The following is a 14,877-nucleotide window of genomic DNA, read 5'->3' on the forward strand; positions in this document are numbered from 1 at the left end:
CCAACACACTTTAAATGAAAATCCCTAGTTATGTGTGACTGAAACTACTTAACTGGGACAGTGCCAATCTATATAATATTTTTGTAAACAATTTGGCAATTACATCTAGTGCCATAAAAGGTGTGTCTCCTTTAAGAGAGTAACTCTACTTTTAAGAGATTTATCCTAAAGAAATATTACTAGAGAAGGAAAAAGATACACACACGTGTGCGCACACACACACATCTATTCAACAGCATCATTTTCACAGTGAAAAAATTTGGAAACAAAACAAAAAATGCTCACATATACTGATATCATTATTAGGTAAAGGATGGTATATTTGTGGTTTTGACAATTTTTGTGCAACCCAAAGGTCTATGATATGCAAATCTATCTGTGGAAGGCTGCAATTTCAGGCTGGTGTATGGGAATGCATTGCTCAGCTGGTAAGCCCACCCTTGGCCCACTCCCTGCATTCAACTTAGCTCTGTTGTTTCTTCTTGGTTTTGCTTACAGATATCTTACAGTTATCTCAAGACATTAGGTTTTTAAAAACTTTATTTCTTGAGAGAAGCAGGTAAGTTTACAGTTCATATTATACACAGAAAGGACATCATGTATTACACAGTATATTTTAGTAGCAGGATGTCATGGGTCTACTATGATACTTTTTAATACTTCAATATTTTAAAACAGTAATTATAAAGACTGTTTACACTATGGAAATAGGTCAAGTAAAAAAAGAAGACTTAAAATTTTTGTCAGCATTACGGTTATAGAGCACAAAAAATATAGATGCTTCGGAATAAGTACTAGAAGAAAACTCTGTCAGATGTTTCACACTAATCCTTGCAACCATTCTATTAAGTAGCAGCACCGCAACATTACTGATGACAACATTTTACAGTAAGACTCAGAGATATGGATTAGTTTGCTTTAGATCACATAGTCACCCTGTGGCAGAGCTTGAGAATTCGAACTCAGGCACTTCTAGCACCAAAATGCTGCCCCACCAAGAACAGAAAGCAAAAACACTGATGCCTGAAATCACCATGTAACAGGTAAATATTTCCTTCCATATTGATCTCCATTGTTACTAAGGATTAACTGTGTGAAATCATTCACAAACCCAATTATTAAAACACTATAATTTTTTTTTAAACACTATAATTTATAGCAAAATTATATACTCTGAGCAAGAGAGAGAAAATTTCCACTATTTATATACCAAAATAATTCAGCCATATAGCTGCAAAGTCACAAATTACTTATATAAAAACCTTTCATCAGGTAAAGTGTAGTTATATTTTATATATCGCATGCACAAAAAATCTTCCATCAGTTTTCTTGGACACCTTCAACCCTTTTTCACAACTCCTTCAGAACCTAGTCTAAAAAAAGCCTCCCCAGCAAGCTACAAGGACAGGGGAAACTTCAACCACAGGAATGCAGAATAGATAGTGCTGGCTGACCAAGTCAAGATGAAGGTAAAAAGCATATCTCAGCCTTGGGGCAAGAAACAGAGCAGACACTCTCCTCTCCCTCTAGTCTCTCTAGACAATGAAATCACAGCACTGTGAGCTTCTGGTTTGAAATGTTGGGACATCTTTGTTCCCTTGGGGTCCCTTAGGTTTCTGTGCCTTTTTTTTTTTTTTTTTGGCCACACTGCACGGTTTGTTGGATCTTAGTTCCCTGACCAGGAATTGAACCCAGCCCTCAGCTGTGAAAGCATGGAGTCCTAACCACTGGACTGCCGGCGAATTCCCTGTGTCTTTCTGAAGTGTTTAAGGCAGAGATTTTCAACGAAGCGGCATCACCACCTAGGAGGTGTATTCTAAAGTTGTGGGAGCAATTTTTTCAACTGTCACAATAATTCAGAAGACATCCTTGGCATTTGACAGACAACATACAGGACAATCCTATACAACAAAGAACTGTCATGAATCCCAAAACTTTTGTCCTGCACTACTTTCACATATCCCACTGGACATTCATGTTGGCAAACAAGTCAATTTATAACCACCTGAGCCTAAATTCTAACACTGTTTATACATAAATACGATTATTATATGCAGTTTTAATATACATCAGATTTTCTACAACACAAATACAACATAAATCAAAGGAATTTGGGGTTTTTTTGTGGTATTTTTGTTTTGTTTGGAATTTTACTAATAGATGTTCATCATTTCAAAAAATCATGTCACTGCTATATCACTTGTGGTATCTGAATAACCAGTACAATACACCTGATCAGACTACATTTGCAGCTTTCATTATTCTTAGTGATTCTACATGTAAGTGGGAGAATCTAACTGCATTATGTCTTCTTGTGTACATGTAAGCACATACCTACTGAAACACATTTTACTTACTATAAATTAATTGCCTTATTTCTCCTTTATATTTTTGCTAGAAATTATATCAATTTTTAAATTGTACGTAGAGAGGTTCTATGACTATGACTTTCATTTCCCAATAGTAAATGGGGCACAGGACTGGACAGTTAAGAAGATGGGGGCACCAGGCATGTGGTACCCAGTAGTTAAGGTAAACACTGGGTTTTGACAAAATTACCAAAAATCCAATCCCTCAAAACATATCCCTTCATATCCACTTGCAGAGATGAAACCCAAGTGTTTCCTGTATCAACTCTTGGCAAGCTAACAATAACCTTCACAATTTTTTTAGACTTTTTAGTTTAGTTACCAAAATGGGGAAGAAGATTGAGATTCAGGGTGGAGACTCTGCTGTAAGTAAAGCGATGTGCATCTGGGCATGGGGTGCCTGGTGTTTTCTCTCTCAGGAACCCAAGTACAGGGAAGGGGAGCAGGCGGAAGGTGAGGAAGGACGCACCACCGGGCGCTGACTGGGGTCAGGAGGCGTGGGCTCCACTGTTGGCCCCACCGCCTTCCGGGAAACCTTGGATGAATCGTGTAACTTTGACCTAAATCCTCAATTTAAAAAACATGCAAGGTAAGATCTGTCCTCCTTAATTCAAGGGGGGTTTTATGAAAAAATAAATAAACATCTTTGAAAGTGCCCGTAAACTATAAATTCCTATTCAAATACAAGAGGTTGATGTTTACTATGAGCTAATATTACCAATTTTAACATTACATTTTTTGCATATACAAAGTAAACAGCAGCACAAATTCACAAAAAAGTTAATAGATGATGCTTTAAAATGTGCTAAGTCAAATTAGGTTGCCTCAGACTCTTGGTTTCCACCTTTATATTTTCCTATTCTATAGATACTCTGTAAGTGTATTTATACACACACACACACACACACACACACATTAGGAGAATATAGAAGGAAAAATATAGCAAACGTATTATCTGCGTGGAGAAACAAATATGATTTAAGAATATACTAAACGCCCCTAACATTTTAAGGAGATATAACCTAAGATCTTAATGAATCCTAAGGAAAAATACAGAAATGTTTATATCGGTTTGACTTTCTCCCACGTGCCATTCCAGCGCAACACTGAGAGTCCTGTGTTCCTATGAATGTCTTTGCGCTTGTCTAGCCAGAGATCCCATCAGTTCCCAAACCAGACGGGTCTTAATTCCTCAGCCCCCAGAAGTATAACTGATTCAAGTCTTCTTTAATCCTGGAATATCCTTACAGGAAAAATGCTCTGCTACTTGAGGTGGCTGAATGAGCCTCTCTGTTTCTAGCAGTGAAAACAGCCTCCCACACCTGTGACTGGAGTTCCCCGGAGCCAGCAGGACCTGCTTATCTTCTCACCTCTTTATGCCTGAAGCCCAAGATAAGCAGTGCCCGGTAGATAAGAGGCACTGAGTCAACAGCTGTGGCGTGAATCAATCAACTCTGCGAAGTAAACAGAGCAAGTCTCCTTGTCCCACTTATTCCACTGTCTATTGGATGTGGATGCCGGGCACTGGGAATGTGACAGAGGCCCTGCCTCTGAAGAGCTTGACCAAGTCGGGGGTATTTTCACATACTATGACTGCAAGGGCTTATGCCATGCACGCAGCTGCCCTAACGGAAAAATTTAGGTAAAAAGAGAAGTTCCGTAGAAGACTAGAAAACTTAAGAAATTCTATAAAAACAAAAGCAGTCAATTGAAAGCATGAACCAATGAGTTTGGCCTTCAGAAAGGAAAGCCAGGTTGATAGTCATGCAGATAGTTTGCATCTCTGAGCATAATGCTGGGAGAGGAGTTCCAGGTTAAAGAAATAAGAGCCCTGAGTTGTGATTTATGGTCATTAAACACACACACACACACACACACACACACAGAGCCACCCTATCTATATTGGAGCCACATTGGTTAAATGGACTTTTGCAGGAAAGTGTTCATATACCCTGAAGTGAGGCGTACACAACAATCTTGGAGTCAGCACAATAATTAGCACCCCTAGCCTCCTATGAGTCGCCTTTTCTAGCAATGAACACTTTCCAAATCTGCTGTCTAAATAAAAGATTCTAGAAATTATGTCAATTGAAACCATGTTAACTAATTATATTTGACAGAATAAATACTTAGCTCAGAGTAAATTAATTTCTCTTATGCCTGGGCTTCAAAAATTAAAACTGAAGTAAGGCTCACCCTTGAACCAAGGAAGAATTAACTTTTTAAAATATCAACAGCAATGAAAGCAAATAAACAACAAAACCTGAAATATTTTGCTAATTAACGTAACAGGCACAATTTTCAAACTTTTTTATACAGGTTTAATTTCTGACATTGAAAAGGACCATTTATTTTCTGTGTCTTTGTTAAAGCCATGTCTGCTCACAGTACTTCTGACTGGACATGATGGGAACTGTTTGAGAGACCGGCATTTGGGGGATCAATTTTCTTCTTTCTTTTTGATTATACAGCATGAGATCAGGCATCAACCTACCCTACACACGGAGCATGGCTGCAGGTACGGCTGAGTGAAATGAAATAGACATTCAGCTTTTAAAAAATGCCAGCTTTAAAGACCACTAAAAAGATGCACAGTTTTGTTCTTTCTATTCACAAAGCAAACTCCTCAAAATATAACTGATATTCTAAAATACTGAGGTCATAAAATATAACTATTACCCTAGGGGGAAAATAGACTCCTAGTTACTTCTGCTTACAAAGGAACTTGATTCTCTACTGTTTTTTTTTTTTTAATTTATTAATTTTTTTTTTGGCTGTGCTGGGTTTCGTTGCTGCGCGCGGACATTCTCTAGTTGCAGCGAGCCGGGTTTACTCTTCGTTGTGGTGCGCAGGCTTCTCATTGTGGTGGCTTCTCTTGTCGGGGAGCACGGGCTCTAGGGCATGCAGGCTTCAGTAGTTGTGGCGTGTGGGCTCAGTAGCTGTGGCTCGCAGGCTCTAGAGCGCAGGCTCAGTAGTTGTGGCGCACGGGCTTAAAAAGTCCCTCTACTTTTTAATTCATGAGGATTCTACCCTCTTAGGAACAGGAAGAAAAATATAGCTTTAGCTAGCAGAGTCCTAAGGTAGCTAACCGTATAAAACCACACACAGAGCTGATGTAATACCAATGTTGAGAAAAAAGCTCCCAAATACTTTTAGGATTTTAAAATGTGGGCTCAGAAGAAAAGCAGGAGATGGGAAAGGTCATTGTCAAAACTACATCAATTCAGGGACTTCCCTGGTGGCGCAGTGGTTAAGAATCCACCTGCCAATGCAGGGGACACAGGTTCTAGTCCTGGTCCGGGAAGATCGCACATGCCGCGGAGCAACTAAAGCCCGTGCACCACAACTACTGAGCCTGCACTCTAGAGCCTGCGTTCCACAACTACTGAGCCCGCGCACCTAGAGCCTGTGCTCCGCAACAAGAGAAGCCACAGCAATGAGAAGCCCATGCACCGCAACGAAGAGTAGACCCGCTCGCCGCAACTAGAGAGGGCCTGCGCGCAGCAACGAAGACCCAACGCAGCCAAAAATAAATTAATTAAAAAAAAAAAAACTACATCAATTCAATCTCTACTTCCACATATGCTAAAACTGTCTCTTCTAAACTTATGGGATCAAGTATGTGCAAGTATGTATTTTCAAAGCAGATTTATGGAAACTAATGTTTTGTTGGTAAGAGTGAACAATCCAGACTAGACCACTAAGAATACTAGGAAAACCAAAAGCTCGGTGAGTTTGAACTGTCACACATTCCTGAAGTCACAATAAAACAGACCCAGAAAAGGGTAATTAAGAAAAATAAAGGGCTCTGAAATGAACACTAAGTGAGAAAACAATCAGGGGAATGTGATTAAGGTTGGCCTAATCATAAAAGTACAGTTTTAGAAAATACCATATTCAAATCATGCCCCTTGTCTTCACAGAATGAAGACGTTCCTGCTATTCTAGGCTCAGCTCAAATGTCTCCTCCTAAAGAAGCCTTTCTCTAAACATTCTCCACGTCCTCTCAATCACATCATCCTGCTTCTTTTCTTCCAAGCATTATCAGAAGACAGCTAGTGCATTATGTTTACTGTGTTTCTTTGCACACTACTGAGAGGGCAGTGTCCTTCCTTGTCTGTTTTACTACTGTATCCCCAGTGCCTAGAACACTGCTTGATATAATATGTATTTGGTTCAACAAATACTGAATGAAAAGTGCTAATGAAAAATGAGTATAATAAGGGTATTCCTTGACACTTAAGGATTATTTGGATAAATGTAAGTGATAATTTATATACATATTATATTTATGAAACCCATAAATTAAAATACACTACCGACTGAAACGTAAAATAGACTTAAAAACAGTAGACCTTGACTGACTGGCATTTGGCTTTTTGTACAAGCAGCAAAAAAGAAATCCCATTTATGCCCCATAATTACAAAAATGTAACCCAGATGCTAGTTTCCAGCAAAAATAATGAAAAATTTCACAAGATAATCAGTGCAGAAAGCAATGGCACTTCTCAGTTAAAATGTGGAAAAGAGGATTTCAAAAGCATCCATGTTTCCAACGGTTTTATTTTTAAATCAAGGTGAAACTGACATACAATGAAATGCACAACTCACTGAGTTCTGACAAATGCATACACCTATATAACCAACACTCCAATCAAGATATAAAACATTTCCAACACCCTGGAAAGGTTCCACAAGCCCCCTTACGGTCAATTCCCACTATCCCTTAGGAAACTACTGTTAGGATTTCTACCACCATAGCTTAGTTTTGCCTGTCCGTGAGTTTCATATAAATGTGAGATTTATTCTCACTGTTGAGAGCATCAATAATTCTTTTTTATTGCTGAGTAGTATTTCATTGTGTGAATGCACTACAATTTGTTTATTCATTCTCCTGTTGATTTTTTTTTCCAGTTTGGGCTATTGTGAATAAAACTTCTGTAAATATTTTTATACAAATCGTTTTGTGAACATATACATTTCTTTTTCTTAAGCAGATGCCTAGAATGGGAACGCTGGCTCATAGGTGAGTGAACGTTTAACCTTATAAAAACCTGCTGATTTCCTAAGGGTTTGTACCATTTCATACTCTCATAGGTAATAAACAAGAGTTCCAGTTGCTCTATGTCTTCGCTAACATAAGGTATGCCATCTTATTTTAGCCATTCTTGTGAGTGTTCAGTGGCAACTCACTGTGGTTTTAATGTTAATTTCCTTAATAACTAAAAATACAGAGCACCCTCCCATGGGCTTATTGGCCATTAAGTCTTTTTTTTTTTTTTTTTAAATAAAACAGGTTTATTAATTAAAGGACTTTCCAAGTCTTTAGTACTCCAAATGACATTTGTTTTTGGGGGGTTTTTTTAATAGATCTTTGTTGGAGTATAATTGCTTCACAATACTGTGTTGGTTTCTGTTGCTCAACAAAGTGAAATCAGCCATATGCATACACATGTCCCCATATCCCCTCCCTTTTGAGCCTCCCTCCCATCCTCCCTATCCCACCCCTCTAGGTCATCACAAAGCACCAAGTTGATCTCCCTGTGCTATGCTGCTGCTTCCCACCAGCCAACTATTTCACATTCGGTAGTGTATATATGTCGATGCTACTCTCACTTCACCCCAGCTTTGCCCTCCCACCCCATGTCCTCAAGTCCGTTTTCTATGTCTACCTCTTTATTCCTGCCCTGCAACTAGGTTCATCAGTACCATTTTTTTGTTTTTTTAGGTTCCATATATATGCGTTAGCATACGGTATTTGTTTTTCTCTTTCTGACTTACTTCACTCTGCATGACAGACTCTATGTCCATCCACCTCACTACAAATAATTCAGTTTGGTTTCTTTTTATGGCTGAGTAATACTCCATTGTATATATGTGCCACATCTTCTTTATCCATTCATCTGTCCTAAATGAACTAAATGGACATTTAGGTTGGTTCCATGTCCTGGCTATTGTAAATAGTGCTGCAATGAACATTGTGGTACATGCCTCTTTTTGAATTATGGTTTTCTCAGGGTATATGCCCAGTAGCGGGATTGCTGGGTCATATGGTAGTTCTATTTTTAGTTTTTTTAAGGAACCTCCATACTGTTTTCCATAGTGGTTGTATCAATTTACATTCCCACCAACAGTGCAGGAGGATTCCCTTTTTACCACACCCTTTCCAGAATTTATTGTTTCTAGATTTTTTGATAATGGCCATTCTGACAAGCGTGAGGTGATATCTCATTGTAGTTTTGATTTGCATTTCTCTAATAATTAGTGATGTTGAGCAGCTTTTCATGTGTCTCTTGGCCATCTGTATGTCTTCCTTAGTGAAATGCCTATGTAGGTCTTCTGCCCATTTTTTAACTGGATGGTTTGCTTTTTTGATATTGAGCTCCATGAGCTGTTTGTATATTCTGGAGATTAATCCTTTGCCTGTTGTTTCATTTGCAAATACTTTCTCCCATTCTGAGGGTTGTCTTTTCGTCTTGTTTATAGTTTCCTTTGCTGTGCAAAAGTGTTTAAGTTTCATTTTGTCCCATTTGTTTATTTTTGTTTTTACTGCCATTACTATAGGAGGTGGATCAAAAAAGATCTTGCTGTGATTTATGTCAAACAGTATTCTTCCTATGTTTTCCTCTAAGAGTTTTATAGTGTCCAGTCTTACATTTAGGTCATTAATCCATTTTGAGTTTATTTTTGTGTATGGTGTTAGGGAGTGTAATAATTTCATTCTTTTACATGTAGCTGTCCAGTTTTCCCAGCACCACTTATTGAAGAGACTGTCTTTTCTCCATTGTATATCCTTGCCTCCTTTGTCATAGATTAGTTGACCATAGGTGTGTGGGTTTATCTCTGGGCTTTCTATCCTGTTCCATTGATCTATATTTCTGTTTTTGTGCCAGTACCATACTGTCTTGATTACTGTAGCTTTGTAGTATAGTCTGAAGTCAGGGAGCCTGATTCCTCCAGCTCCGTTTTTCTTTCTCAAGATTGCTTTGGCTATTTGGGGTCTTCTGTGTTTCCATACGAATTGTAAAATTTTTTGTTCTAATTCTGTGAAGAATGCCATTGGTAGTTTGATAGGTATTGTACTGAATCTGTAGATTGCTTTGGGTAGTATAGTTATTTTCAAAATATTGATTCTGCCAATCCAAGAACATGGTATATTTCTCCAACTGTTTATGTCATGTTTGATTTCTTTCATCAGTGTTTTATAGTTTTCTGAGTACAAGTCTTTTGCCTCCTTAGGCAGGTTTATTCCTAGGTATTTTATTCTTTTGGTTGCAGTGGTAAATCGGAGTGTTTCCGTAATTTCTCTTTCTGATTTTTTGTTGTTGGTGTATAGAAATGCCAGAGATTTCTGTGCATTAATTTTGTATCCCGCAACCTTACCAAATTCATTGACTAGTTCCAGTAGTTTTCTGGTGTCATCTTTAGAATTTTCTACATATAGTATCATGTCACTGGCAAACAGTGACAGTTTTACTTATTCTTTTCCAATCTGTATTCCTTTTATTTCTTTTTCTTCTCTGACTGCTGTGGATAGGACTTCCAAAACTATGTTGAATAAGAGTGGCGAGAGTGGACATCCTTGTCTTGTTCCTGATCTTAGTGGAAATGCTTTCAGTTTTTCACCATTGAGTATGATGCTTGCTGTGGGTTTGTCATATATGGCCTTTATAATGTTGAGGTAGGTTCCCTCTATGCCCATTCTCTGGAGAGTTTTTATCATAAATCGATGTTGAATTTTGTCAAAAGCTTTTTCTGCATCTATTGAGATGATCATATAGTTTTTATTCCTTAATTTGTTAATGTGGTGTATCACATTGATTGATTTGCATATATTGAAGAATCCTTGCATCCCTGGGATAAATTCCACTTGATCATGGTGTATCATACTTTTAATCTGCTGTTGAATTCTGTTTGCTAGTATTTTGTTCTGGATTTTTGCATCTATGTTCATCAGTGATATTGGTCTATAGTTTTCTTTTTTTGTGGTATCTTTTTCTGGTTTTGGTATCAGGGTGATAGTGGCTTCGTAGAATGAATTTGGGAGTGTTTCTCCCTCCGCAATTTTCTGGGACAGTTTGAGTAGGATAGGTGTTAGCTCTTCTCTAAATGTTTGATAGAATTTGCCTGTGAAGCCATCTGGTCCTGGACTTTCGTTTGTTGGAAGATTTTTAATTACAGTTTCAATTTCATTACTTGTGATAGGTCTCTTTATATTTTCTAATTCTTCCTGGTTCAGTCTTGGAAAGTTGTACCTTTCCAAGAATTTGTCCATTTCTTCTTTCTCTAGTTGTTTTAAGTGTAGGGTTAGATTGTTTGAGATTTTTGTTTCTTGAGGTTAGACTGAATTGCTATAAACTTCCCTCTTAGAACTGCTTTTGCTGCGTCCCATAGGTTTTGGGTCATCGTGTTTTCATTGTTGTTTGTTTCTATGTATTTTTTAATTTCTTCTTTGATTTCTTCAGTGATCTCTTGGTTATTTAGTAGTGCACTGTTTAGCCTCCATGTATGTGTGTTTTTTTACAGTTTTTTTCCTGTAATTGATTTCCAATCTCATAGCGCTGTGGTCAGAAAAGATGCTTGAAACGATTTCAATTTACTTAAATTTTCCAAGGCTTGATTACAGTCACCCAAGATGTGATCTATCCTGGAGAACGTTCCATGTGCACTTGAGAAGAAAGTGTATTCTGGCACTTTTGGTTGGAATGTTCTATAAATATCAATTAGATCTATCTGGTCTATTATGTCATTTAAAGCTTGTGTTTATTTATTTTCTGTTTGGATGATCTGTCCATTGGTGTAAGTGGGGTGTTAAAGTCCCCTACTATTATTGTGTTACTGTCCATTTCTCCTTTCATGGTTGTTAGCATTTGCCTTATGTACTCAGGTGCTCCTATGTTGGGTGCATAAACATTTATAATTGTTATACCTTCTTCTTGGATTGATCCTTTGGTCATTATGTAGTGTCCCTCCTTATCTCTTGTAACAGTCTTTATTTTAAAGTCTATTTTACCTGATACGAGTATTGCTACTCCAGCTTTCTTTTGATTTCCGTTTGCATGGAATATCTTTTTCCATCCCTTCACTTTCAGTCTGTATGTGTCCCTAGGTCTGAAGTGTGTCTCTTGTAGACAGCATATATACGGGTCTTGTTTTTGTATCCATTCAGCCAGTCTGTGTCTTTTGGTTGGGACATTTAATCCATTTACCTTCAAGGTTATTATTGATATGTATGTCCCTATTACCATTTTCTTAATTTTTGGGGGTGTTTTTGTGGGTCTTTTTCTTCTGTGTTTCCTGCTTAGATAAGTTTCTTTAGCATTTGTTGTAAAGCTGGTTTGGTGGTGCTGAATTCTCTTAGCTTTTGCTTGTCTGAAAAGCTTTTGACTTCTCTGTCGAATCTGAATGAGATCCTTGCTGGGTAGAGTAATCTTGGTTGTAGGTTTTTCTCTTTCATCACTTTAAGTATATCCTGCCATCCCTTCTGGCCTGCAGAGTTTCCGCTGAAAAATCAGCTGATAACCTTACGGGGATTCCTTTGTATGTTATTTTTTGTTTCTCCCTTGCTGCTTTTAATATTTTTTGTTTGAATTTAATTTTTGTTAGTTTTATTAATGTGTGTCTTGGTGTGTTTTTCCTAGGGTTTACCCTGTATGGGACTCTCTGTGCTTCCTGGACTTGGTTGACTATTTCCTTTCCCATGTTAGGGAAGTTTTCGACTATAATCTCTTCAAATATTTTCTCAGATCCTTTTTTTTTCTCTTTTTCTTCTGGGACCCCTATAATTCGAAGGTTGGTGTGTTTACTGTTGTCCCAGAGGTCTCTGAGATTGTCTTCAATTCTTTTCTTTTTTCTGCTCCTCAGCAGTTATTTCCACCATTTTGTCTTCCAGCTCACTTAATCGTTCTTCTGCCTCAGTTATTCTGTTATTGATTTTTCCTAGTGTTGTTCATCTCTGTTTGTTTGTTCTTTAGTTCTTCTAGATCTTTGTTAAACATTTCTTGTATTTTCTCAATCCGTGCCTCCATTCTATTTCTGAGATTATGGATCATCTTTACTATCATTACTCTGAATTCTTTTTCAGGTAGATTGCCTGTTTCCTCTTAATTTATTTGGTCTTGTAGGTTTTTACCTTGCTCCTTCATCTGTGATATATTTTTTTGCCGTTTCTCTCTTTTTTTTTTTTTATGAGTGGGATTGTGTTCCTGTCTTACTGGTTGTTTGGCCTGAGGCTTCTAACCCTAGGGTTTGTAGGCTATTGGGTAGAGCTGGGTCTTGGTGCTGAGATGAGGAACTCCATGAGACCTCACTCTGATGAATATTCCCTGGAGTCTGAGGTTCTCTGTTAGTGCAGTGGTTCAGACTCGGAGCTCCCACCGCAGGAGCTTCGGCCTGACCCTGGGCTCGTGAACCAAGATCCTGCAAGCCACCTGGGGCAGCAAAAAAAACAAAGAAAAAACAACAAACAAAAAAACACACAACAACAACAAAGTAAAAAATAAAATTAGACTAGGAAACTAACAGATATGTTAGGAAGAATATAAAAATAAAAACATAGATGAATTAACAACCGGAAGGTACATCAGTACCACAATAGTAAAAAAGAGGAGGGAAAATTTAAAAAAGGGAGCAGGGGGAAGGCCTTGGCTGTGGAGGGCAGGGCCTAAGCAAGGGCGAGGTTTGGGTGGTGGGCGGGGCCAATGCTCAGGACCCACAGGGCTGGAAAAGGCTCTGGAGGCTGTGGGGGGCGGGGCTTAGGCTCAAGGAACAGAAGGGGCCCAGGCGTGCCCCCCACCCCTGGTCTCAGAGGGCAGCGGACCTCACCTGGGAGTCCAGCAGGCTTCCTGGGCTCGAGTGGGTGGGGCAAATGCCCTCCTCTCCTCTCCTGCTCCTCTGGTCTGGGAGGGCCCCTCCCACCTGCCTCTCCTGATCTCCCTTGCCTCCCTCCTATGCCCCCAAGGACCCACGCAGCCTGAAGGGGACTTGGAGGGCAGGGGATCTGCCTGGGATCTCAGCAGGCTCCCTGGGCCTGAGTGGGCAGGGCATTGCCCTCTGCTCCTCACCCACTCCTCCTAGAGGGCCCCTCCCACCTGCCTCTCCTGGTCTCCCCGGCCTCCTTCCTATGCCCCCAGGACCCATGTGGCCTGGATGGGGCTTTGGAGGGCGGGGTACTGGCTTGGGAGCTCAGCAGGCTCCCCGGCCTGAGTGGCCCAGGCGATTGTCCTCCGCCCCTCTCCCGCTCTTCCTGGAGAGTCGCTCCCGCCTGCCTCTCCTCATCTCCCCAGCCTCAGGGGCACCGATCCTGTCTGGCCTCCACTTCTCCTTTCCCCTCAGTCCCCCTACATCCTACCGGTTCACTTTGGGGTTCTTCCCGTCTCCTTGGGCGTCAGAGTCCCCCACCATGGGCCGGCAGGCACCCTACTTGTGGGGAGACACTAACTCCACATCTTCCCACGTGGCCATCTTCTTTTATGTCTTCTTTATTAAACTGTTTAGGTCTTTTGCTCAGTTTGATTAGCGGCTTTTTGTTATTGAGTTTTAACAGTTCTTTTTATATAGTCTTAGTAACAACTAATTAGAATACGTAATAGAAAAATATCCCAGTTATAATACCAACAAAAATAATATGTTACTTAGAAATAAAACTAAGAAAAGACAAGAAAATCCTTTATGGAGAAAATGATAAAACACTGAAGAAATGAAAGGAAGACCGGATAAATAGAAATATGCAATGTTCATGGAATATTTATGTCTCCAAATTTGTTTATAAATTCCAACAAACACCTAATAAAGTTTTTCACATCACTGAAGAAGCTTATCCTAAAAGTTCTGTGGAATAATAAAAGCCCATGAATAGTTAAACAATTCTGAAGAAAAATAAGGTGGATGTACTTACTTACCACATATCAGGACCATATAAAGTCATATTAGGAGAAAGAGAGAGTAATGAAAGAATGGACAAACCAACAGAACAGAATAGACTGTAAGTACCTTCACATAAAAATGGAAAATTGATGTTTAAAAATCAGTGGGGGAAAAAAGTCAATAAATGATGCATATTTTTAAAAAATGAAATGAGATTCTCATCTCATACCAGGCACAAAAATAAATTATAGATGGATTAAAACCTTAAGTGTGAAACTCAAGACTTTTTCATTTTTACAAGAAAATGAAGAGCTTATCTTTTTAATTCGAGGTAGAGATAGATTCCTTAAGGCACAAAAAAGTATAAGTATAAAGGAAGGGATTAATGTTAGGCTACAATAAAATCAGGAAATTCTGTTCTTGAGTGAAATGGTATGAACATGAATGAAAAGAGTGAAACAGGTGAGGGAAATTAAGAGGTACAAGCTTCCAGTTACAAAACATGGGGATGAAATGTACAGCATGGGGAATATAGTCAATAAAAATGTAATATCTTTGTATGGCAACGGATGGTAACTAGACTTATCATGGTAATCATTCTGCAATGTATACAAATACTGAATCACTATGTTGTGCACCAGGA

At 38.9% G+C, this 14,877-nt stretch overlaps 1 protein-coding gene across 1 annotated transcript in view; it reads right to left on the reverse strand.

Annotated features, from left to right (window-relative positions):
• Positions 1–14,877, reverse strand: part of PRKAR2B (protein kinase cAMP-dependent type II regulatory subunit beta) — a 110,709-nt gene that overhangs the window by 80,318 nt on the left and 15,514 nt on the right. The gene's annotated exons all lie outside the window — the stretch shown is intronic.

The sequence above is a fragment of the Eschrichtius robustus genome, chromosome 8 (assembly GCF_028021215.1).
Source record: "Eschrichtius robustus isolate mEscRob2 chromosome 8, mEscRob2.pri, whole genome shotgun sequence".
NCBI lineage: Eukaryota > Metazoa > Chordata > Mammalia > Artiodactyla > Eschrichtiidae > Eschrichtius > Eschrichtius robustus.